This window comes from Mugil cephalus, chromosome 10 (genome assembly GCF_022458985.1).
Source record: "Mugil cephalus isolate CIBA_MC_2020 chromosome 10, CIBA_Mcephalus_1.1, whole genome shotgun sequence".
Taxonomy (NCBI): Eukaryota; Metazoa; Chordata; class Actinopteri; order Mugiliformes; family Mugilidae; genus Mugil; species Mugil cephalus.
Genome location: NC_061779.1, coordinates 20,894,933 through 20,920,617, shown reverse-complemented (window position 1 = coordinate 20,920,617; position 25,685 = coordinate 20,894,933).

The window sequence follows — 25,685 nt, the reverse complement described above, 5'->3', positions numbered from 1 at the left end:
TAAATGCACTGGGTAACTCTACAGACTTAATGAGCATTATATTCTGTTTACTCGCGGCATAAAAGCCACCCTTTACTTCTCTGCTGAAAAGTTTTTATGCTTGTTTTGAACGTAGCCATCAGTGAACTGTCTGTATATCCTTTTAGAATGTAATGAAAGGACAGTCAAATTAGGCTCTCGCTCTGTTGGTTGCACAAGTGCGTCTACACGAGAGACACAACAGTGAAACGTTGCAAAAGTAACAAATAAAAAAATCGGACCCAAGTCAGCTGACACAGGAATGATGAAGCACAAGGCAATGTTTGGGGAATTGCTTGACAGGGGGAAGAAAAGAAAAAAAAAAGGAATGTGAAATGAGCCCATTTTCACACTGTGCGGTACGAGATTACCAGGAACATTCTGTGTTTTCAATCAGCAATGACAGTTGGTGAGTAGGCGTGCACCATCAGGACAATGTCCAAAACTTGTGGCCGTTCGGTATGTCCTTTATTTTTATCTGGGAATGAGGAACCTCTCTGACATCTATTTGGGGTTTCACACTCCCTTCTTCTTCTTCTTCTTCTTTTTTTTTGTCCTTGCATCGATCGCCTGAAAATGAAAAGAGTTAGATTCATCCGTCTCAACCCGATGAATAACGGCTGCGCAGATGGAAAGCCTACTTGTGTGGATTTTTGCAACCTGCAACCCGACAGATAACAAGGGAGCCGACACAACATGGCCAAACAGACTTTTTTCCCGCATTTGTTTTGCTGCTACAAACGCCATTGCGTTGTTCTAAATACAATCAAGATACGTATGTTTCTGCGAGCGTCAGATAGAGCAATGCAAATTTGCTTTGAATTGATTTCTCTTAAGGCTTAAATTCCACATGAGCATGAAATCGGGGTACGTTGCTCCTGAACGCAGCCGAACTGTCATTCACTTCTGAGGCGAGAGCGCCGAGGGTTTTCCCTCACTTCCTCGGGCAAGGGCGCTGCACGCGTGTAACATTAATACATGAGGTCCTGAGTGATCAGCTCCCTGCTTTGGGCTGTGGGTATAATGTCTTGTTCCATCGGCGGATGCTGCTGAAGGGTGCACTTTAAAGCTTCCCTTTAGTCCTGTCCTTTGTCCCAACAGCTGACTGCAGATGCTGCATTTTGCATGTTGGAGCAGGCCGGGTTGATTCCAATCTGTGAGCCGCTCATGAGTTATTAATAACTCACCTGTGCGTGCTTGTGCCCATGCGTGGGCGTGTGTGTGTGTACGTACATCTTTGCCTGTGTGTTTATGTCTTGTGCTGTCTGTTGTCAGAGAAAGAGAGTCTGAATGTGGATATTAAACACCCACAGCTCCCTCTAGCTTCTTCACTGGGAAAAAAAAAAACAAGTGCTGCAGATGCAGAGGGAGGTCGAGGAGTGTATGTGTCAATGCATCCGGCCTCAACCAGCTCATTTGTCATGATTTAAAACAGCGCTCTGGACCAGAGCGGGGCCTGAATCAAGGACCAATTTCCCACACTGGTCCACCTCAACGTCTGCCTTATTTTCTTGAAACAAGCAAATGATGCCGCGAATCAACAAACACCAAACTATTTATACCCCAGTAATTTTCAGCTTATTACTAACCACGAGCCAAAAATGCTTTCCTGCAAACCTCAGTATTTCAACAAGGCAAGGGTCTTACGTACTGCAGGCGGTGAAAGCGTCTCGCTGCTGAAGAAATAACAATGTGAAATATTCCAGCAGACAGACTATCAGAGACTCTGAGCTGATGGAAAGTAACAATGAGGACGAGTCTGAGCGGACAAAGAACAAATGAGACGAGAGGGAAAGAGAAAAGTTTAGACAAAAAGGGTTCAGCGAGAAGAGAGGTCGAAATGGGACGAGAGATAAACCCGTGGACACAGAGGCGGAAAGAGCTGCTGCGGTTAAAGAGAACGTGCAATTACGCTCGTAGGCAAACTTTTTATGTTTCTAAATTTTAATCAATTGTACAGGTGCACGGCTCATTATTTTAATTGCTAAGTATGGGTTTGTGGTTTGAGGGAACTCCATCTGGCAAATCGTGTTGCCTGCTGCATTATGTGCAAATAGATGCATATTCCTGGTAGTTTTGCATTACATTTGTTCAACGGTGACATCTTCATCCGTTTAAATGTACCTGCAGTAAAAGCTTATGATGCAGGAAGCGCTGCGGAGCGACTCGCTTACATAGTCATTTTTTTTAATCCATCAATGAAAAGGTTTACGTAATAACATACGACGGAACTAGAACTACTCACTAAGCAGGTTTAGCTGTCTTGAAGGTCGTGACACGCCAGCCCAGCAGTGAGCTGCCTGTGAACGTGCATGGACCCAGTTTTTGTGTCCTGCAACACTGACTGGCTACGCACTAACACTACTAATCAGATCCGTGTTAATGGCTTTTCAGACAATTCAGTGTGTTCAAGCGGCGAACAAGTTTATTTTGTCATGTTTATGTTTAATGAGAAGGTGCGCCTTGTCTATTTAGTCATAACTGACATACACTGATCAGCCACAACATTAAAACCACTGACAGGAGAAGTAAATAACGTTGTCCATCTTGTCTACGATTCAGTGTTCTGCTGGAAAACATCTGGACCAGTCCTTCATGTGGCTTTTACCTAGACATGTATGCTACCTATCAGACCAGATGGCAGCAGCCATTCCCAGCAGGATGCAGCCTGACACAAACACACACACAAAAGCACTTTACAACTCAAAAAACATGAAGAAAAGCACAAGCTGTTGATCTGGCCTCCAAATTCACTATGTTCCAAAATGATCAAGTATCTGTGGGAGGATCCACAGAGGCCCCTCCCCTCAACCCATAGGACCCAAAGGCCCCCACTAACAACATTCTGTTGTCAGACACCGCAGGACACCCTCAGAAGGACCATGTCCATTCTCTGATGAGTCACAACTGTTTTGGAAGCACATGAGATACAATATTAGGAAGGTGGTCTTAATGCCTCATGTGATTATGTGATAATTTACATCAACACTGACCAAAAATATCCAAGTTTAACATCTAATTTCAGCATCTGATGAAAGGTTTCACACCACCTGGACATGACTGTAACACACTGGCAAATATTCAGCATTAACAACGTACAGTAACTAGGCTCTAGTTCTGTTATGGCCCTTTAGCAGATTCCTGCACAGGTCTGCCTGCTCTCAGAAGAACATCTGAACTAAAGGTTGATAACTAGTCACGTGTAAGTTTCCATGCAGAACAAAGCTACAGGGTTAAAAGCAGTTCCAGTTTTGTTTTCACAAAGACTGAGTACTTTTCCCTTTCTCAAAAACCACCACAGAAATGCACTTGATTATCACACTGTTAACCCTGCCTGACTCAGTAGCTTGGCAGTGAAAATGTGCATGTGTGAAAACCAGAATACATGCAGGTGGCAATAAGATCTTCCTGGCACCATGACCTGCGAACCCTGGAGTTTTGACTTTTGCCTGCATGTGCGTCATCACTGTCCATAGCCATATGGACGGCAATGTGTGTGCCTGCTTGGTGTGCCTAATGCCTTTTCCTCTAGGCTTAGTTTTATTTGATGTTGAGTAACGCAACTAAATAGTCTTTCTTTTTTTTTCCAACTGCAGACATCATAGGCCTTTGAGGACGGTAATTTCAATCCCATACTATGTGTTGCACATATCAGAATTGACAATAAAGTTGACTTTTGACTTTTTCACTTCTGCTATGTTATACAGTCAACACCCTATATACATTGGCATCAGTACGGTTAGCTTCTGAGTGTCAAACGGGTACAAAAAGCTTGCTTTTAACCTCTCACATTGAACTCACTGCTGCTTCACACTAGCTGAGGTGCAAAGCTGGTGCGACACTCAGGTTGTGTGCTTTCTTGTGTTTTGTGGTGGTCTGTCAACGTGGTGCACGATGCAGGATGCAGGCAGGGCTCTGGCACACACCATCAAAGCAGAAGTCAGATGCTTGTGTGCGTTGGTAGTGTCACCCTTCAGCCTATCACATGAGCATTTTCAAGAGCCGTGTAGCTGGCTGATTTTTGAGGTGCGTTCAATGCTCAAAGACCTCCAGCAGATCTCCACCTGCACACGTAGGAGGAAGGATCTGTTTTCCTTCATGTGGGGAGTGTCACTTAGGATAATCGGGAGATTCTTTTTTTTTTTAATACCTCCCATGCCGTTTGCACACATTGTTACATTCCTTCATCTCCTGCTGTTCAGTTTAGTACCAAGTGAATCTGTCCCAGATTTGGAAGTGCACGATGAAATAATGACAGTGGCAAGCTGTTGCTTCTGAAGGCCCTCATGCGAAGAAGCAAAACAAATATCGAAGCAAGAATGGCTTTATGACCTCTTTATACTATTACGTGACTTGAGGCGAGCCATGAGATGCAAATATATTCATCGCAAGCTAATTCAGAAGCGCAGAAAGACTTTCATGTTGATTTATGATGTAAAGTGATGCAGAAATGTTATATATGTATCTCAGACTAAATAACATGTTGTATTAAACAACACATATACCATATCCATACACCTACATGCATATACAATAATGTACACATGCATATTTATTAGTTTACTGGGAACTAATATAAAACCTGATTTTTCCACCATGTCAACGTCTATGTATTTAGAGTATGTTTCCTCTGTGATACATGCTATATTATTAGTGACAATATACACGATAAATATAGTCAATGGGTTTCAATTTCTTTTCCTTATATTTCCTATTTGCTACATCACAAATCAATACCGAAGACACTTAAGTTATTAAGTAACACATTTAGATTTATGTGGCAATCAAAGTAAGTGGTTTTAAGTGTAATTAAAGAAAACTGTGTCCTACATCTTTTGCTTTGACAAGAATCTTCACACACTGCGACCGACGTTTCCTCAGCCAGCCACAGAAGATTGTTTCCTAGAATCTAAGGTTTCCGCCTATGCTGAGCACTTCGCCCTAAACCATCTCAGTAGGGTTTAGGCAAAGTGAACGGTAAGTGGTGCAAACCAGATGGGATGACAATTTGCTGCAGGATGTTACAGGCCATTATGGTTAAGTGTTGCCGTAAAATTTACGATGAAAGTCCTGAATAAATAGACATGAGGACTGTTTTGACTTTGGGTTACCGAAGAGCATATTCTCCTTTCCACCTCTGGACAAGCGGCCTTGGAAAGTGAACCAGCGTAAGGAAAACAAAAAATGGAGCAGAGTTGAAAAGACTTAAACTGAAACGTTCTTGACACGGACCGAGCTATACACAACAAAATAAGGAACACATTTACCAGTAAGTGACCAGGTCAAAAACACCAGCAAAAACACGTACATTACACCTGCAGTTATGTATCCAATGTTCATGGTCCATTTCACTGGTCTGTGTAGATGTGTTTATTTCTGCTCTGTTTGCTTTATGGACCCCTGTGAATGAACACTGTAATCTAAAAGTTTGTGTAGAGCATAGAGCACCCTTCACCCTAGCACCGTAGCTTGACATGCACTTCCCCAGAAGTGGGTGGCAGTAGCTCGGGAGTGGTCGTCCAATAACCGTAAGGTGGGTATCTGTTCCGCCTTATCCTTAATCTGTCCGTTGTGTCCTTGGACAAATTATTACTATTATTATTATCATTAATATTGATTGGTCTGCTTGATAGAAGCATATTTCCACTTCTCCACCCCAATTTTCAAATTTAGCTGCCATTGCTGAAAGTGAAGCAGGAAGTAGAAACGAGAATTAACCTGACCAAAAAAAAGAAGAAGAAGAAAAAAAAAGACAGACACATCTCAGTACCGTTTTTACAGAGCAAGCCAGACTGACGAGCGCACAAGTATAAATAGGTATAGGTGTTGGTGAAGGTTCCACAGTACTTTTAATGAACCCCAGGAAACATGGAGGAAGCTTCGGTCATGTATTTCATACTGTGTTAAACCACACTAACATGTGAATATGTATCTAATGTGTGACACACACATTTCTATATGAAGTATATATTTCTTGTTGCAACCATTCATCAGTGCTTATTTATAATTTCACATGTAACGTAATTCCTGTGTTTATTACGGTGCCTGTGACTAATCTGGTGCCTGTGATTCACAGCATGTTTGCCTAATGTTCACATTATGTGTCGGTGCCAATTGAAAGGGGAAAAAAAAAGAAACGTAAAGGTAAAGTGGCTTCCATTATTCATCATTGCGTCGCTCACCGGTAGATAAAGCCGCTGTTATTGAGTTTATCGCTCTCATAGTTACAGATTTTTACCTGCCGCTCAAGCTGCAGCTGGGATAAGGGGGACAGGAAGAGAGGAGGGGGTTCAGGTCAATTGGCCTTGAAATAGAGGCAGATTTCACCTCGGGTTAAAAGGGGCTCCTTTTCTCCTCAAAATATTCATGAAGCAATTATAATTCATATGCTTAGCGGGGAGGAACACAGAGGAACTGTGATGAGCATTGTAATTATGGGATTTGTGCAATACTTGAGAGATAAGGATGTTTATTTTTAATTTTATTATTATTATATTTTTTGGTTTTTGCTTGTGTGTGCGCGTGCGTGTGCGCTTTGACGGGAATGCAAAGTGCCGCTGACTTGATAGGCTGAGCCAAACCTGAATATATCCTTGAGTTCTTGCTCCCGGAGAACCTGTGTATCAATATTAATGAAGAGGATCGGTGGCAGGCCTGCGTTCGACCACAAAGGTGTGTTTCTATCATAACAATCTGCGCTCCCCGTTTAGGGATCATTACTGAGGATTCTTTGGTGTCCTTGTCAGTGGTAGGATTAATATCAGAGAGCGGAAGTGCAAACACACGTTCCACAGATGCAGATGGCGTTGTTTGTTTCTGCCCAAATCTCAGCCATTGGCTCATGTTATGCTGTTTTATCATGAGATGTCTATCTCGGTCTCCCACGGGCGCTGTTGCGGGACGTACACCGCATCTCTCTGTCTCTGTCTGTGTCATGTTGCCATTTCAAGAGGAATGCTCTGGTGACTGGTCAGCCTGGTCTTCCTGCTGAGCCTGGAGTCTGCGTCAACGGTGCGTATGCGGATTATGCGTATGTGAAGAAACTAAAAGGAAAAATAAGTGTGTTTGTGTGAGTTGGCACACAGGGGTTTTTGCAATCCATCACAGTGCTAAGTGTCGCTAGGAACACTTTCCCTCAGCCGCACAACTTCTGACACCAGGTTACATTTAATCTATCTATTTTCATCTTCCTACATTCGGATGCTAAATTGAGATGTTTGATGGCTCAGCGAGCTGTTCTGACTTATTCCGATGGCGAAATCAAACACTCCTCTGTGCTTGCTGCAATTTCCTATCATTTACCTATTCAGGGATGTAAACGGAGGCGGTTCACTGGAAATTAAAAACAGAGGCAGATGTGTGCGCGCAGCTTAGGCCAAATGCGGACGTTCCCTTTTCTCTGCAAATGTTTCTTTTTCTTCATTCAAAGCTGAAAGAAAATCATTTCTGCGACGCGCCACAAGCGGAGAGCACATCACACAAACATAAAACCTCAAGCTGTAGGCAGATGTTCTTTTTTTTTTTGTCTCTCTTGCACACCGTGCAGTAAAGCAGGAACGCTCTCCAGATAACTTTCAATGGGAATGACTCAAATTGCATGTTATTAAAAAATTCTCTCCACACAAACTTGCCCGTCTTGATAAATGAGGCAGTCTCTAAGCAACGTGAGCCAATGCTCCAGCTACGTTCAATACCTCAGACTTCATCTGTTGTCTCACCGGCTCCATGGGAACAGGTAATCAAGTTTGGTGAGCTATTGTCTTGGAACGACAGCTACCTGCCTGGTAATTGGAAATGAGTGAGTGTGATGCGGAAAGACTGTGGCAAGATTTTGCCTGGGCGAGGGAGACGGAAGGAGCGATGGGAGGGAGAGGGTGAGACAGGTTTATGAAGTGTGTGTGTTCATGTGTCTCCAGCCAGATTGTCAGCGAGAGAGAAGCTGGAATGGACAGCGTCGCTGAAAGCTGACTGTCCCTCAGGATTCCTCTGCGGTGATGGCTATTGGTGTCTGTCTTCCCTGGGGGACCGGTGCTCTGTCATCTCGCACACCTATACACACACATGCTCATGCTCACACACATACACACACACAATGCTAAGACTCAGCATCCTGCCTCCAAGGTATTACTGTGTTTTTTGGAAGGTACAGTACATGTCACAATCTTTCATGGTTGCAAACTTGTTCCTGTGTATATAGGCCCTTAGTGATAAATGAACACCATACGTACCCACACAGGCATTCACAGTGGCTTTTAAGGTTCAGTCACGGCTGCACTGTGGAATCCATTATTGCCCAGCACTATGACAACAAGACCGTGCCTCGAGGAGATCTGCATTTTGTCAAAAGTGACACGGTAATGCTGCCGCCGCCGCCGCTGCCCAGGATTTATGCATCACTCTCCGCTTGTTCATTCTTGACATTTTCAGCTCAGTAGGTGGCTGGAAATCTTTTCAGCATAACAATGTTGTTTGGAAAGCGCGACATCAACTCACGTTTTTCATGCGTTGCCGTGTATTAGTTACCTGCGTACGAAGAAGACCAGAAGACACATTTAAGAGCCCGGGGTCAGACTGCAGGAGTTGACGGGGCGAATTACCTCTGAAGTCACGCCTCCTGATAATCAGAGGGGAAACCCGGACTGGGCTTGGCTCTGTGCCGAGAGTATTGTTACCACACCTACTTTTGAACCCCCCCAAGCCCCATGCGAAATAAATGGGACCATCCCAAACAGTTAGGATTTAGAATCTGAATGATTAAATGAAAGAAACTTGTCTACAAGGAGCAGCTGACCGTGTTGTCGAGTCATGGTGAAAATACTAACCTTTGAATTTAACATTAACTAGCAAAGAAATACTGACCAACGACAGATATTAGAACTGTCAGTAATAATAACACCTTCATTTCCGAAGAGTACACGTCCAGTGCTGACTGCATCTCCTCATTTTCTCTTTTATCATTTTCTCATCCTGACTCGTTTAAGCCTCCTGCTGTTGTCAGTAGTAGCATCAGTAGTGTGTGTGGACAATATCATTTATTGCTGTTCATGTACCACTGTTCTCAATATGAACTAGTTCGATGACTATCACCACCACCACATCAGTTTGTAACTCTACAAATTCTTTTAAATAGCAAATGTAACCAAACTGGAAGAGAAATAGTCCTGGTTTCGGAACAATGACCTAGGTTTGATAGCACAACCACAGATCTGAAGCACTGCCACTGGGTTAGAAAATGGATTACATTTTCATAAACAAGAATAAATATTTAATGATGTTTCATGAAGTACTAAGAATTCATTAGTAACATACGCATGATCAGGAAATTAAAGGTCTAGGCCATAGGATTTAGTGGCGCCTAGTGGTGAGTTTGTAGATTGCAACCAACTGAAAATTCCTTTCCATCACTTCAAAGCATGAGATGCCTTCTCTTTAGGGGCCTTCACCTTTAAAAGTGCCCTTTTTTGTGGGGTTAGGGATTCTCAGTGGTCATATGGACTGAGATATTCCTCACTGCCCATTAACTATTATTAATACTAATTACTTTCTTCTGACTCACCATTGCATCTTTTTCCACTTTCTTCTTCTTTCATTTTTCACTGCCAGAGAGATAACTCCATTTTGAATTGGTCTCCGTTGTAATACTTATAACAAATTGTGCATACATGTAAAAGGATTACGTATGCAGAGATGTATCAGATCAGGGCCCCTTATGTAGAGAGGTCTCCTACTCTCACTGAAAATGCTCATTGTCACTGTTGTAGTTTAGTTTGTCAGCCCTTGGGGTTGCCCATAGTAGCCCAGGACCTAAAGCAGTTGCCTGCTTAAGAAATGCTTAAATAGGTATTGAAGTAAATTGTAGTAACAGTAACATTGGTAAAAGTTAACAGTTAAACCTGTAGATTACTAATTAATATGTGATGCTCATTCTAAACTTAGAAAGTGATGTGTATTTAATGACAATTCAACCACTGTATTATTCTTTTAATGACCTGCCACTAATCTACCCTGACATGTATGCCCCTGTCTAATAAGCTAACCAGAATTTGTTCTTTTAATATTGTAATGCTAATCCATAAAACATAGCACAATCGATTTTTATAGGAATGAAAAGCCTTTACTTATAACTAATTGAAACTGCATGCCTGACTGACTCTTTAATAATGACTTGCTTTGTTGTTTAAGCCCCATAGATTCACTGCGATTCACTGGTTCCCTTCATTTTGTTGCTACATCCTTTCTGGTTGTTAGTGGACCTAGGTAACCTGCTATACCCCAGTCTGCCATTAAATGCAAATAACATTGTCCATCTTGTGATAATACATTGTTCTGTTGGAAACTTTTGGAACTGACATGTACCACCCACCTATCCCAGACCAGACATCCCCTCCTCATGGCAATGGACAGTCCTTGATGGCAGCAGCCATCCCCAGCAGGATGCAACCTGACACAAGCACACACACAAAAATGGTTTAGGAAAAACTAAAAAAAAATAATTAATGTAAAAACCGGAACAAGGTGTTGACCTGACTTTCAATTCACTAGATCCCAAACTGATCAAGTATCTGTGGGATGATCCACAGAGTCCCCTCCCCTCAACACATAGGGAAACATATAGTTAGGAACTTTTTTTGCATTTTTGAAAAGAATGTACATCTTGAGGCTTTGGTGGTAGGAACCAAAGTCATACTCTATGTTTGTGTCAAATGTCAATTTACTGTTACAGCTTGACCTCGGTACCGACTAGTCGACTTGACTGCTGTGCTGTGACTAGTCACTGAAATACAACAAAAATACAACTGCAATTCACACTGATCTAAAAAGAGATCCACTAACACTAGCAGAGGAACGGTCCAGAGCCTCTCAGCAGCAGTCACTTCACAACCACACAGAGAGGAGGAGGCTGCAAATCAACCATTTTGATGATGAATTTCATTGTTTAAAGTTATTAGACCTTTTGCTGTTGACAAAGGAGATATGCCTTATCATCCTACCTATCTTGCAGCACCCTATGAAGTACTATTAAACATCACAGGCGATGCTGATTTATATAGGTTAAATATACTGTATGTGAGGTGAACAGATTTGAGAAGGTCATGTGTTTATGTTCAGTTCTGGCTCACTGTTCAGTGGAGTGCTAAGTGGATTAACTCTTTACTTGTAACACAGACCTGATAGCTTACCAAACTACAAGGCCCTTACTCATGGTTATTAGTATTACTCAGTATTTCTGTTACAAAACAACCAGAAAAGGTTTTCTCTCTATACAGACTCTCTATGACACTAACTTTTTAACAATCCCATCCCAGAATTGGTGGTTTATTTAAAGTAAAACAGGAAATGAGACACTTTAATGGCACTTTTTATCACCACAGAGTTGGCCTTATTAATTGCTAGTTAAAGCTAAAGTCTGAGCTATGGTTAGTGGTAAAATCCGTCATGTAAGGCCTAACAAAGGAAGCACTTGAGATGAGCAGAGAATAAAACCTACTTTAACCCTTTACAGGGCAAGAAACCGTATTTGATAACTTCAGCACACCTTTTAAATTGTCTCCTGGTGCCTCTCTGTGAGGTTTAGAAGCATGTGGTTTTCACCCAGCCAATCAGAGAAGATCAAGGAAACATCCTCAGGTCTAATCTGGGTCTAATGTGGTCTACAAGGTCCACCTCTGTGTGAATGCTGAGCGTAACTGCTTTATCGTCCTGAGACCTGGCGTCCTCATACGGGGACATTATATTTTAGGTTTGTGCCAGCTTATTCTTCTTCATTTAGTCCTAATGTTGTTGTCCTCATATGGAGACACTTGTGTCTGCCATGTACTGGTAGCAAAGGGTCAGTACACTTGTTTATTTATGATTATTAACTTTTCCAGTTTGATATGACATGCAAATTTAACAAATTCACAGGTACTCGTTTGAGGACATTAAGGTTTCAACGTTTCCAGTTCTACTTTTGCATTATAACAAACAGTTTTATATTTTGGTACACCTCAATTGTAATGTACAGTAAAATAATCCCTGTGTCCACCTAATTCATTTCAAAAACTACTTCCAGTTCAAAGATGATGCTTATTTATTTATTTATTTTTTAATCTTTTTTAGGTCGTACTAATCCCAGATACCTATAGATTTTAATCTTGTCTTAAATAAATTAAGATTGTCAGACGGTCAAAATACATGTTTCCATTTGTTTACCACTTAAGGACAGGGAACCATATATGGTAAATTCATTAATCTTGGTTTACACAATGAAAATGAAAAAAGGTAAAAACATTTCCTGCCCAGTCAATAATAAAAAATTGCTGAACTTTAGAATTTCTAAAAATTTCAATGAGTGCCCTATAAAGGTTAAAAAAAAAAAACTTTAAAAAGGCACAAAGAAAAAATACAATGGTGAAAATGAAGCAATTAATCCTGTGCTCTAAAAGGATGACAAAACATCAAGAAGGACTCCCGTTACCAGGCTGCAGCGCTGCCATGTCAGGAAGCAAGCGGGAGGAAGGGAAACATCCACTCTGGGCTAAAGCAACTCCTAGCAGTAACACAAGCACACACGAGCTCACATGACACAATTAATAAGGAGTGCAGTGTGAGACACAGCAAAGGGACTCAAGCGTGCACTGGAGAGAGCGCTCTGTTTGAGCAGCCACCCAAGCTTCCTCCCGCCGAGACTCTGCATTAAGACACCAGAAAGGGGTTGTGTGTTAGGGCTGCAGATGGGACTGAAACCACTCAGAAATACCCCTCAGAAGTTAATTAAATCAAATGTGTAATGAGAATAAGAGAAATATCCAAAGACCCACAAGTGCCTGCCACATAAGCCTTTTGTGAAGTGTATTTTATTAGAGAATGGTGCAACATAATACATCTCATACCCGGCAGTTCCCCCATTATGAAAAACTCAATGCTGAAAACCTTGTGTGCGGAAAGAAATGGCTCCTAATCAATGCCAAAATATTCAATCATTAAGCGTCACGTTGTGAGTTATGTACGTGAGGAGAGGGAAGATGACAGCTGGTGAGACTGCTCAGCAGAGGGATTTGGCGACTCGGCAGCGTCTTCCTCCTTCCCAGAGTGATTCGTCCAGCTGAGTCCCACAAACACAAAGAGCTGTGTTTTGGATCAGGGCGCCGCTTATTGCTGAGGCACAGAGAGAGGGAGGCGGATGGGGGGGGGCTTAAAAGGAGAGGAGGAGGAGGAGGAGGTGGAGGCAGAGATTGGGGGCAAAGAGAAGGCCAGGAAAGGATGAGTGCCAGCGCTGCCTCCAGAGTCCAGATCCCTCCATCCTTCTCTTCATCCTCTCCCTCCATCCTGTCCCTCCTCCTCCTCCTCCTCCTCCTCCTCCTCCTCCTCCTTCCCAGCAGCTGGCCAGTTTTCCGCCCCGGCAGAGAAAGGCCTCTTTGACGGCGCAAACTGAGACATCAGTGTGTTTGAGTCTCTCCTTCTATCACGTCATCGTCTCCGTCCTCACTTCCTCTCCTCCTCGCTCCGCGGTGTCCTCTCATCCTCCAATTTCCCTCCTCATCCCTCATAGCTTCCCTCGCTCCTTATCGCTCCTCCATATTTCTGACTCTTGCACCCCTTCCGCACAACTCTGACTCCAGCTGTCACCCCTGTCTGCGCCCTCCGCGGACCGGCTTCCCGGTCCCGTTTTAATTGACTCAGAGTGGCGTGCAGCTGAGACGGCAGGAGCGGCCCTCCTGGGGAGGTTGATACGTACAGATATGGAGCAACATCACCACACCACAGAGTCAACAGGGGCCGTCTGCAGGGTACTGGAAGCAGGGGATGTTTGTAAGTCCAGAAATGAGGCCACATACACCGTGTTTGATCTATATGAATTATCCTCCAGATTTAGTGGGGTTTAAATGAATCGCTGCTCCCTTTGAATGCAAAAACATCAATGAATTTTATTAATGGATCTTCATGGCGAAAGCTTTATTCATGCAGTTCAGTCGTTCAAATGAACCACCAAAAAATCTATTAAAACTGGATTCAATCTAAAAAGGGTAGAATACTTCAACAAATTAGATGATGAATTTCCTTAAATATCAGCGCAAAAACAGATTTATGATTAATAAACAAATAAATAAATAAAAGGAAAGCCTGTCAGTTTCACAAGGTCGAAAGTAGATTTTATTTGTTAAAAAATAATGTGAATATAAATGTGATCTTTTTTTCCGGTGCTTCTCTTTTCATTATTTTTTTCTGCACCTGCCCTAGCCATGATTTTGATCACCCTTCATGAGAGAAGACTGGAATCGTGGAAATGATTAAGGTCAAGCAGCCATTCCACGCTCTTTAATGCCTTCCCTCTGCCATTGACAGCGTTCACCGTGGGATCAAGCTGAAGAGGTCGTTCTATATGCGAAGTCAGACAGCAAGCAGACGCCGGATTTCAACGTTGTGCTGTTCTAATTTTTTGTTTTGGGTTAATAAGGTTTGATTAACTGTGTCTACTAGGTCCGCAGGATTTTCAAAGGGGTAAACCTTGTTGTTGCTTGTTTTTACTTGCGATACATTTTTAATTACGGAGCTTTCAATCAGAGGCCCACGGTGACCTCGGTGCACCAAGTGGATAAATAATGCACTGGAAGGTACTCACTGACATTTTAGCAGAAGAGTAAATCTCACTCAAGCCTCGCAATTAAAACTGAATTTAGCAATACTTAAAGTAATAGGCACCGATCCGCCAAAACATTAAAACCACTGGCGGGGTGAATGACGTTGACCATCTTGTTACAATGCAACCCTCTGCTGGGGAATCTTTGGTCCTGGTGTTCACCATGTGGATGTTACTCAGACACATAACTAAATGTAGCAGCAATGATATTCCTGAGGTGCAGACCAAATGTCTGTTTTTCTTTTCAGATGTAGCAACTCTAATTCTGCTGTGCTCCTACAATGACCAAACCTCTTTGTTGTAACAGGCATTATATGTATGTTCCCTCTATATACAGTTAGGAAAACTCTGCTACAAAGGGTTAAATAAAGGGATTACTTCCTTCTACAAACATGATTGTTTTCAGTGAAAACTTAACTGGTCATTTTCCTGCATTGAAAAATACATGTAAATGGTTTAATACTCCGGTGCTGCACCTAAAATTAAATTCAGAATCAGATGATTGTGAAGAGTACGTATATTTCTTATTAATACTGAAGTAGTGTTAGCGCCTGTGGATCGGTAGGTATAGCGGGTTGTCCACGAACCTGAGGGTTGCTCCCTACATAGAAATACACTATATAAAAACAAGACCCATAGTTGCAAAATGGCACCTGATGTGTTGATCACTAGATAGGTGTAGCAGTACACGCATACTGTAGTTGTGGGTGCTGGTAGCTGAACAATTAGCATTTTTACAGCCGTAGTCTGCACTTTGGGGCACATCTTTTGCTTCGATTTTGTTGACGTCAACCAAATTGTAATGGCCTTTTGTTTTACTAAACCACCTAACACGCATGCTCTACTTGCCAGTAGTCTTTTATTGTACTGGAATAATGTAAGTTAACATTGCTGTCTAACCAGCTGAATCAGAGCTGCCCTAGGGGGAAAATTATAGTTTGATATATTTGAGTATAATTCCTGTGACAAATATATTTGTGTTTTTTCAGCAGTTGTCATTGGTGTCCGATGTCTTTTACTCCTCACATTACGCTAAATTGTTGACAGGTTTGAAATGGTATTCAAACGTTGTTTGTTTTGTTTTTTTCCCAGCATGCAGAGGTGAGCGGGGAAGCCCAACAATTTTCCAACCATCTGCCCTGAGCCGTTGCGGAACATCGGCCCTAATAGCGCTCAGCATGGTGAAGGCCCGCACGGGCGACCCAGCAAAATGGTGGAAGACTATAAAAATAAATAAATAAATGGGAGGCTATGAGGAGGTTGAAGACCATATGACTTATACTTTACAGGTCAAGAAAGGCCTCTTTCAGATTAGCTGATGTTTGGAGACAGCAATGGATCTGTAGTGGATAAAAAACATCAGGGGGTTATGAGCAGCCACAGCTGAATTAAAAAAAATCGGTGGAAGTAGCAGCTGAGGAATGTGTATTCAGCAAAATATAGTGATTCAGAGGGCTAACGTGTTAATAAACACAGAACATCATTACATTAGTTGGTCCCTAAATATCTAGCTTGCAACCTGTTCATTGCTGCTTAGCTTGTTTTGAAACTTATTACACTGACTGAGGAGGTCTTAGAAAAAAGCGCATGCTGCAACACAGCTATTAAGATACCATGTCTGCTTTGGTTTTGGATTTTTTTTTAATTCTAACACAGTAGAGAGAGGCTCAGCAGCGGGGATTTGCAAGTTAAATTTATTATGAAAGTTTTGCATGATCAGAGGATTTAATTGACCCCTGAGAGTAAATCTGCCTGTTGTAGTGATTCAGTGGAGATGACGCACTGTTTTTGGTTTATGTACCCAGGGCAGCTCCTGGACCAGCACCCTGGACAGCGGTCATGATAATGATTTAGTGGCTGCGAGGAAACGTTTATTCATTCGGCATTGTTTGCAAACATCGAAGTCATTTTTCCCCCAGCCTGTGGGGCTAATTCCTTCACTCTCAAAGTGAATTAAAAGAAACACTCTGTATGAGACGCCATCAAACGTAAACATTTAAAGAGAGTCCACTTCCGACCAGAGGCAATAATGTCTAATGCTGATGGGAAATAATGTGGCACTCAGCTGCTTCCTAGTGGGGCATCAAGCTGAGTCAGTTTAATCATAAAGTACATTTAAAAACAACAAAAAAACATGAGTCATCAGATAAAACACGGGCATACGACAATCAGACATAACATTATGACCACCTACCTAATAATGTTGGGCCTCCAAAACAGTTGTGACTCATCAGAGAATGGACATGGGTCTTCTGAGTGCGTCCTGTGGTGTCTGGTAACAGGATGTTGTTAGTGGGGTCTTTGGGTTCCATGGGTTGAGGGAAGGGGCCTCTGTGGATCATCCCACAGATATTTGATTGGTTTGGGATCTAGTGAATTTTTGTGTGTGTGTCTGTCAGGCTGCATCCTGCTGAGGATGACTGCTGCCATCAAGGAGTGTCATTACGAAGGGATGGTGGGGAGGCCTGGTCTGGTCTAGGTGAGCGGTACATGTCTAAGTAACATTCAACAAAGGTTTAGTCTGCGTTAGTCCTGCGATAGACCTGTCCAGGGCGTACCCCGTCTCTTGCCCAGTGACAGTAGGGATAGGCTTCAGCCTCCCTGGGACCCACTAGCAGACAGGCAGTTACAGGAAATCCTTCATTCATTCATTTTCTGTTGCCAGGTTACCAGTGTAATGCAGGGTTAGCACAGAGAGACAGACAACTCACACTCACACCTACGACCACTTAAGATTCACCAATTAACCTAACGAGCATGTCTTTGGACGGTGGGAGAAAGCCCAGAGTACCCAGAGAGAACCCACGCAGACACAGGTAGATCATTCACACAGAAACGGCCAGTGGATTTGAACCCAAAACCTTCTTGCTGTGAGGGATTTGTTACAGGAAATGAATGAATATATTAATACAATAAATCAAGTGTGGTTTTAGAATCCGTTTATATGGCATGAACCAGGCCAGGTATGAGCAGTAAGGCGTGGTGATTTCATCTAATGATGAAAAGTGAGAAAAAATCAAATAAAATAAAACAAACTGATTTTTGTGTTAAAATACTTTCAAACGAAGGTCTTCTTTGACTGAAGTATCTCTTTTTAACAGGTGCTGCCTGGTGAGTACGCAGGATGGATCCCTAGTGATTTGATGAAATATGAATCAGTATGAATGCTAAGAAGCAGCAGCACTAGAGCAGGTTGGGAATATAGTGTGCTGCTATAACATTTCTAGTAATTGTACTGGCATAGGCATATACACACACGCTATAAGTCAGAAGTTTGAACGCAATTTCTCATTCAGTTCAATGAGAAAGTGAAAGTGTGTCCAAACTTTTTTCTCTTCACACACACACACACACACACACACACACACACACACACGTACGCACATACTGTATGTAGATGATATATACATATATATGCATACATACATATATATGGAGCTTGCACCATAACATTCATACTCTATAGGCGTATGTGCAAATGGGTGATACGGAAAGAAAAAGCGTAATGACTGTTTGAAGCTCAGTTTAATCAAAACATAAAAAGCATCTGCCTTTAGAGTGTAATTGTTTCCCACAGTCAACTGTTTGTGAAAATAATCTCATGCAGCAGAAGACGCAATGCTGCCTGCGGAAGACGCGGAGCTTAAAACGTCCGCCACCCTTCTGTTCATCTCTTTCTTCCTCTGCGCGCCCTTCTGTTTATTTATGCACGTCGAGAGCATCGCGATCTTCCACTCTGAATTAAAAGATGGCCACCTTTGCGAGACCCGTTGACGCCGGTAAAAAATATTGACGAATAAAACTAAAAAACATATATACGTGTGCGATGCTTCCTCAGAGAGACTCACTGATACGGCTCATCTCATTAGCCTCTGAATGGCTTTCCCTTATCAGAAGAGCTGCGCTCGTGAGCTGTCCCATAAATCGCATCCACGTGCAGTGATCTGTATGGAGCAACTCGACGAAAAGAATATCTAATTAAACAATCAGGTGGAGTTTCTTCCTGTACTTCATGCCTGGTGGTGCGTACGCGTGGTGCTGGAGGAGATGATTTTGAGTGCAGTATTAAGGAAAACGCATGTCTGTTTTTTTCTTAATTTGCTCCCATCTCTTTCTCTTTCTATCATTTTGATGATGCTGTTTAAATGGAAATTCCTTGTAGAGCGGAACAATGCCTGCTCAGCTGCTCGGCCATTGTAAGAAATATGGATACTTGACAGAATATCCACGAAGGCACATGTTCTGTCCCTATCACCTCTGATTATGGCAGAAAGAATTCACATGTCTGCTTTGCTGTTGGTGGTGGTTTGTGTCACACTACACGGAGAGCAAGAGCTGCTCTTTGATTTGACTGTAGAGAATTTTTTGTTTTGAATCACCCAAGCTGTAAAAAAAACAAAACGATGTCCGCTGTTGAAACTATTAAACAAAGGTTTCAGGGTGTAATGTTTTGTATTTTCTGTGAAATACATTCCCTGCCAGAGAAAGAGAGCGTGTGGGAGTATCTTTTTGCACAGCGGCAGGCCTGCGGTTTGCAACGTAATACAGCTTCAGCGTTGTGATGCTGGAAATCGTTTTGCTTATGCTATGAAGTGGCTCGGCCAACATATGGGTCAAGGGTTAATGGTTTGGTGTGTTTTTTTTTCTCAGGAAGTGATCGGTCATTTAAAAGAGGCGCATGTCAACGCCAGAACTCAAATGCAGTGTTATTTCATTTCCTAAAAATAACACTTTCTCCCCATGTGAGGGTGTAATGTGCACACTATGCTAAGAGGTGACAGGATCTGGGTTAGCAGACTAAAACCCAAATGAAAATGCATTACATTCGGATCATTTACTTCTTTCAGTTCGAGCTGTTAACATTAACAGTAGAATAAATTGCCCCCTCGGCCTTTATCCAAAGTGCTATGCAAACACTGCATGTAATCATGGCAAACTTTTATGAAGCAACAGAAGGAAAAATAGTTTATGTGACGGGCTTTGCCGGTTTTGTTCGAGATTTAAATATTATGAGAAGCAGAAGGAGAGGATTTTACCCATTCTGAAGGAAAAGAGCAATCTGATTATAGTCGGGATCCCAGAGAGGGATATTAATGTCAGGCCCAGAGGTAATCCAGATAAATCGCATCCAGACACAATCAAGATAAGAGGTGTATGTAAATACCAGGTATGTAGGGTGACGCGCCGGTCTCCCTGACAACCACACAGGACGGTCCATGGGGATGAACCGCCTCAGTCGCTGAACAACTGTAACAGCTTGATGAGTAAGCCGTGCTGAGCATTGGAAAATCTGTCTAGCATTCAGTAACCTTCGGTGGATATAACCCGTATACGGTAATGTGTCAACCTGACATTCAGGCACACCCTGTTGCTGCTGCTATGTCATTATCACTGTTGGATTATGTTGCCCTCTACATATTATCGAATGTGAGAGTGCAGTGTTTTCTCATGTAGTCTCTGAATCCTGCAATCTCATCGCAAAACCTGAAGGCTGCATTCAGGCCAACAGAAGAATTAGATTGGGTTAATTAAAAGAACTGGTTCATCAGTCCTGTCCTTGGATAGTCCATCTAGGTTAAGGTTTAGAGTAACAGTGATATTCTACAAACAAAAAATGTTCAAATCTTTGGCCAGATTTTTATAGCCAAAGCTCAGTGATTCTAGTTTTAGCAAAGTTGAGAACATCACAACATATCTAAAAGTGAACCCAGAGGGGGAAAACTGTAGGTCTCAGTAGATGAATGTCAACAAAAAACAAACAAAACAAAACAAATTTATCAAGAACTCTGTGAACAAGCTTTGAATGGTTTGAATGTGCTGGTGTATGTGGAGTACTTGTGGTTTCTGTGAACAAACGACATGACAGTCCATCTCCACCAACCACGTTGGTTTGTTCTTTGTTTATTGTGTAATTTTATTGCTTTTATAGGTGTTGTTTTTGCCACTGACCCTTCCTGAACATTTCTCTGTTTTGCTAGTCTGGCACAATGATTGGCATGAATACACATGACTATATGCCCTACCCACACTTTTAGATGTCTCCTGGTATATACACTTGCTATACCCACCTGCTAATTCTTGAATTGAGGTATTTCAATCAGACCCGTGGTCACAGGTGTATAAAATCAAGCTCCTAGCCATGCTGTCTCTGTTTGCAACCATTGGTGATACAAAATAGCTTGTTCTTAAGAGCTCAGTGACATCAGGCCTGATACTGTGATAGGATGTCGCCTTTGCAATAGGACGGTTTGTGAAATTTCATCTCTGCTGGATATTCCATGATCAATTGCACCATTTAGGAACAACAGCGGCTCAGCCATGAAGTGAAAGACCACGTAAAATCATAAAAAAATACTGGGATTAAGCATTAGAACTGGGGCTGTGCTTTTTGCATTATCTGAATCATCCCATCTGTAAAGTTTGGTGGAGGAGTGATAACGTTATAATGTTTGGGAGAGGCCCTTTATCTCTAATGAAGAGAAATCTCAATGCTTCGGTATACCAGGACATGTTGTACAATGCTATGCTTTAGGGGAAGGCCCTTTTCTATTCCAACATAACTGTGCCCTAGTGCTCTTAAAGCAAGGATTATAAAGACATGCTATGATGAGTTTAGTAAGGGAAAACTTGACTGGCCCCCACAGAGCCATGACCTGAACACCATCAACTGAAACGGACGTTGCGAGCCAGGCTTTCTCATCCCTCAGTGCCTGAGTTCATAAATGTTCTACAGAATGGATGAACACAAATACCCACAGACACACTCTTAAAACCTGTGGAAAGCCTTCCTAGATGAGTGGAAGTTGTTAAAAGGTGGACCAAGTTCATATTAAAGTGTTTTTATAATTGCAGTCCCCGTTGGTGCAATGATCAGGTGTTATCAAATACTGTTGTCCATTTAGTGCATGTATGTGTATGTACTGTATGTGACAAGCTGACCTGATGCCAAATGACCAAGGCCCCTGTGCAGGTGCCCCATACTGTGGCTCATTCTGTATGTATCCAATTAACTACTTTGTACCATTTTCCAAACGGTTTCTAAGGACAACTCCCAGAAGGCTCCTAATAACAAGCCATCAGACTTGTGGGGCGAATTGTTATTTAAACTTGTGCAAACGTCAGTTTGAGGCATTTCCTAGAAGAAGTGAAGATGTCACATTTATTGAAGTGACACCAAGACAGAAAATATGATTAATTAAGATGAACCAAGCCTCCCAGACATGATCTGAATATTATTGAGCGGTTAATTTGAGAAAACCTGGTTAATTACAAGGGCATATTATCAACTTCTGATGATGAAACATCTAGAAAGTTTTATTGCATCTCTAAGTATTTTCATTTTTAATTACTTTGGCCCACTGCTTGTAACATTTCAGTCTTTGATGGGCCCTTTCATGTAGATGTTACAATATATTATGTTACAGTCAGTCCATGCTGTATCTAAGGAATAATGTCTATATGAACCTTCTGTGGCTTCTAAAGTCTTGTTGGTGCGATTTCTCCAAGACTGTCTTGATCCCATCCGCCCTGGAGAAAGGGCTTGATGACCACAAACCACAGCTCCATTCATAAGGAACAAGCAATGTAACACTGGCCAGTGTCGAGGCCAATCAGCTATTCAAGTCCTCATGGGTGAGCGGTATGTATGCAATGCTGGATGAGTAGGAAAATCTCATGTAATACTCCATTAAACATAAATAAAAGTGCCTTGGGCAGAAATGGTAACAACATTGCAGGTTTGAGGACGGCCTGCTTTCACCGCTTGTCTCATCTGCATAAGAATCAGCGCTCTCCTCTCATCATCTTGTGTGGAAAACATGTTGTTGCCTCCAGCCATGCCCACAGATGAGGTGTAACATTAACGCACAGGGAGGCCAATCTCAGTCCCGTGTTCTCCTTCGCTCACACTGTGAAAGAAGGCGCAGAGGTGATTTGATTGCTACGTAAGGAGCGCAAAACACACAGTGGAGGTGAATTTTATCAATGTATATGAACCCGACCTGGAAATGAGACAAAAGAAGTAATTATTTTTATTCCAATATTCCGGAATATGTGAGGCTTGCGTTTTTTCTACCACATCTGCCAATTTATTTTTCTCTAGCACTTTCAAGGAGCTTGTTATGAGTCAGAAAATCTAATGTTCTTGCGTATGCCACAGATGCAGCTGTAGTGTTTCAGATGAGACCAGACGGTCCGTGATTGCAGGAATGAGTGAGTCAGGCTTTGGTGTATGTATCTTGCTTGACTTCATAATTAGAAAATATATACATGTTTTTTAATCACTCTTAAATTGTTTTAACTTCATTTTTTGGAGCTGCTCTACCTTAGACCCAATGTCAATGTATAAACATGAGTAATTCAATGCGGTTGTCTCCAAAGTATTAGAATTACCAAGTAATAATAATAATAATAATGAATGCCACTCACAATTCAGATCTGTGAACACATACATTGTTTGTCAGGCAAACCTGGAGGCACACGTTCTTCTCAGCATGGTTTAAAGTGGTGAGCGCAGATGATGACAGTTGGGTGCATTACACCGTGGCAAGAAGTGACAAGGCAACAGCCGACTGTAACATTTGTCCTCTGCAAATGTTACCGTCTTTTCTCTAAAGTAATCAACCGTCACTTTGCGCTGACCTGTAACTGCAGCACCGCTTGTTGGTCGAGAAGCGTCATTTTGAAACTGCCAAAAAAAAATCCACAAAGTTTCATCAAACTGCCTTCAGTGAGGTCTGACATACTGAGCCGGATTGAGGAAGAAAGGAGGTAGTGAGAAGGACTTGAGAACAAATACTGGATAGGACTGGATAATTTTCAGGAGATCAGTTGGAATGAATACTAAATGGTGCTGTGTTTGGACATGCAAAGAGCATTAGTGAAATGCAAACATAGCTGTTTGCAAATGACGAACGTGAGCCTCCTTAAGGCGCAGGGTGAATGTGAGTGGCTTCAATTTCTGGGATAACGGTCAACAATATGGCAAACGCAAAATATAATGGCTAATATAACGCTAGTGAGGACAGAATACATTGAACATATGCATGCACATGAGATAAGAAATACAGATGATTGACTTCTGTTTCTTTGGACTAAAACCATTCAACTTGTGAAACACAAGTGGAGTTATGTTGTGAAGTAGTTGCTGGAAAGGCAATATTTGTCACCACCAGTGAGTGTTACTTTTATGGTCATGATAGTTTAATGAATGAGCATTTTTAATTTTTACAAGGTAGTAATGCAGCAAGAAGTAGCAGCCTTAGTGAGCCCCCACCTTTCAGTAAACTTAGCAGCTCATCCAGCATCTTTGCATTTGAGGCTGCCAGAGGGCACTGAGGGGAGGATATAAGGTTTTAGAAGTTTTCCTGTCAAAAGTTAATAGTGATTAATGTGAAGTAGTTAATAAATAATGAACCTTGTCCCCAATGAAATGTCCACATTTGATTAACGCAGTTCACTCTATAGACACTTTTTGTAGTGTACTTGTGTGATGGCGAGATGACCCTGGCCTGCATGCATGAGTACAGTGCGCACTTCAGTTTAGGCGGTGGGGCCTGAAGTTCAGGGCCCCAGAATCCTTCTCATACGCTGAATTGAACAAAAGGATGGGGACTGTTCCACTGCACAGGTCTCGCTAGCTTCACTTTTCATCCAGTCATTGTTGATGACTTGATGATGAATTGAGTTGACTATCTGGCTAGTGTGAGATTTAGGACTTTACCACTTGAGTAGAAGTTGGAGATAAAAAGTTTGGGAGCACATCAACCAGAGGATTTAATCGTTTCTCAAGAGTGAAAAGACAAAACTGGTGGTTGGTTTACCGCAAGCTTGTCAAAAAGGCGCTCGTGAGACTAAGAATAATTTATTTTTAATCTAAATGGAACTGATAATGTAGGTTACATACTGTATTTTTTAAAATTATAATAGAATTAGTACCATGTGCAACTGGCAATACGTGTGAGGGTGGGTGTGGGGGAGGCAACTTCATGTAGGCTCCCTACCTAGTTGTTTACCTTTGTATATTGGTTGCTGTGTATTGGGTGTGCACCGTTTACGCCATAAGCCATGCATTGTATTTTTTATTGTCGTCATGTTATTGTTTCGATCTTGATTATTTGATATAGTCAGATCTTGACCACTGTCGTTGGTGCTATTGATATGACAATATATGTTGTCGGATTGGCATTGTTTATGTGATGGTATTATCCAGATGCAATTTTGCATTTGTTGTCACCTGTTTATTGTTAGGTGCTGTGGTCCCCTCTCTCACTTGCTGCTGTGTTTTTGTTGTAAGGGTATTGATCATGGTATTTCTGGATTGCATTGTAAGATTTCCTGCATGGCTCCACCAGAATTTCTAAGTAAAAATCGCCACTGAGCTCATGTAAGCAGTACTGATCTCTGCTTTTGTGCAGTAAATTATTTGAATCATTAAATCTTTCATGCAATTACACCAACTGACTTTTTGTGAAAACAATAGGTCTAAGTTTTTTCTTTAGTCTTTTTACACTGTAAACTGAGACGTCTGACACTCCTCTGCTACTCTTCTGACAAATATGTTCAGCACATTTGCTGTTACCAGTGGAGAATTATTATATTCTTCACAAACACAACGAAGTCCACCTCCATCTATTTAATGTGAGCTAAATAGATTGGAGGGATGAGAGGTCTGAAGGGGATGGATGAAAGGGGCCAAAGGAAAGGGATGAGAGGGGTGGAATGCGTAAATGGATGATCCTGTTTAGACATAGAGGAACCCGGGAGTTATACCCAGTGTGGGGGCACATCTCAGGAAGCTTTGGCTCTTGGTCTCCTGGTTCTTGAGATGAAAGATGGAAGGGGAAAAAAAGACAGGAATAAGAGGAGACTGAGGGTTGAGAACTGATACGCACAGACAGTTAGGACATGATTTTATAATAAGCTTTTATAGTAAGCAACGGAAATAGAAGGACATGGGCGTGGTGTTTTTTCTGAACGTTACAATAACCTTGTCCCAACTTTCAAGCACCTATTTGAAGAATTCTAATGGTAAGTTGAGGTTGAAGAA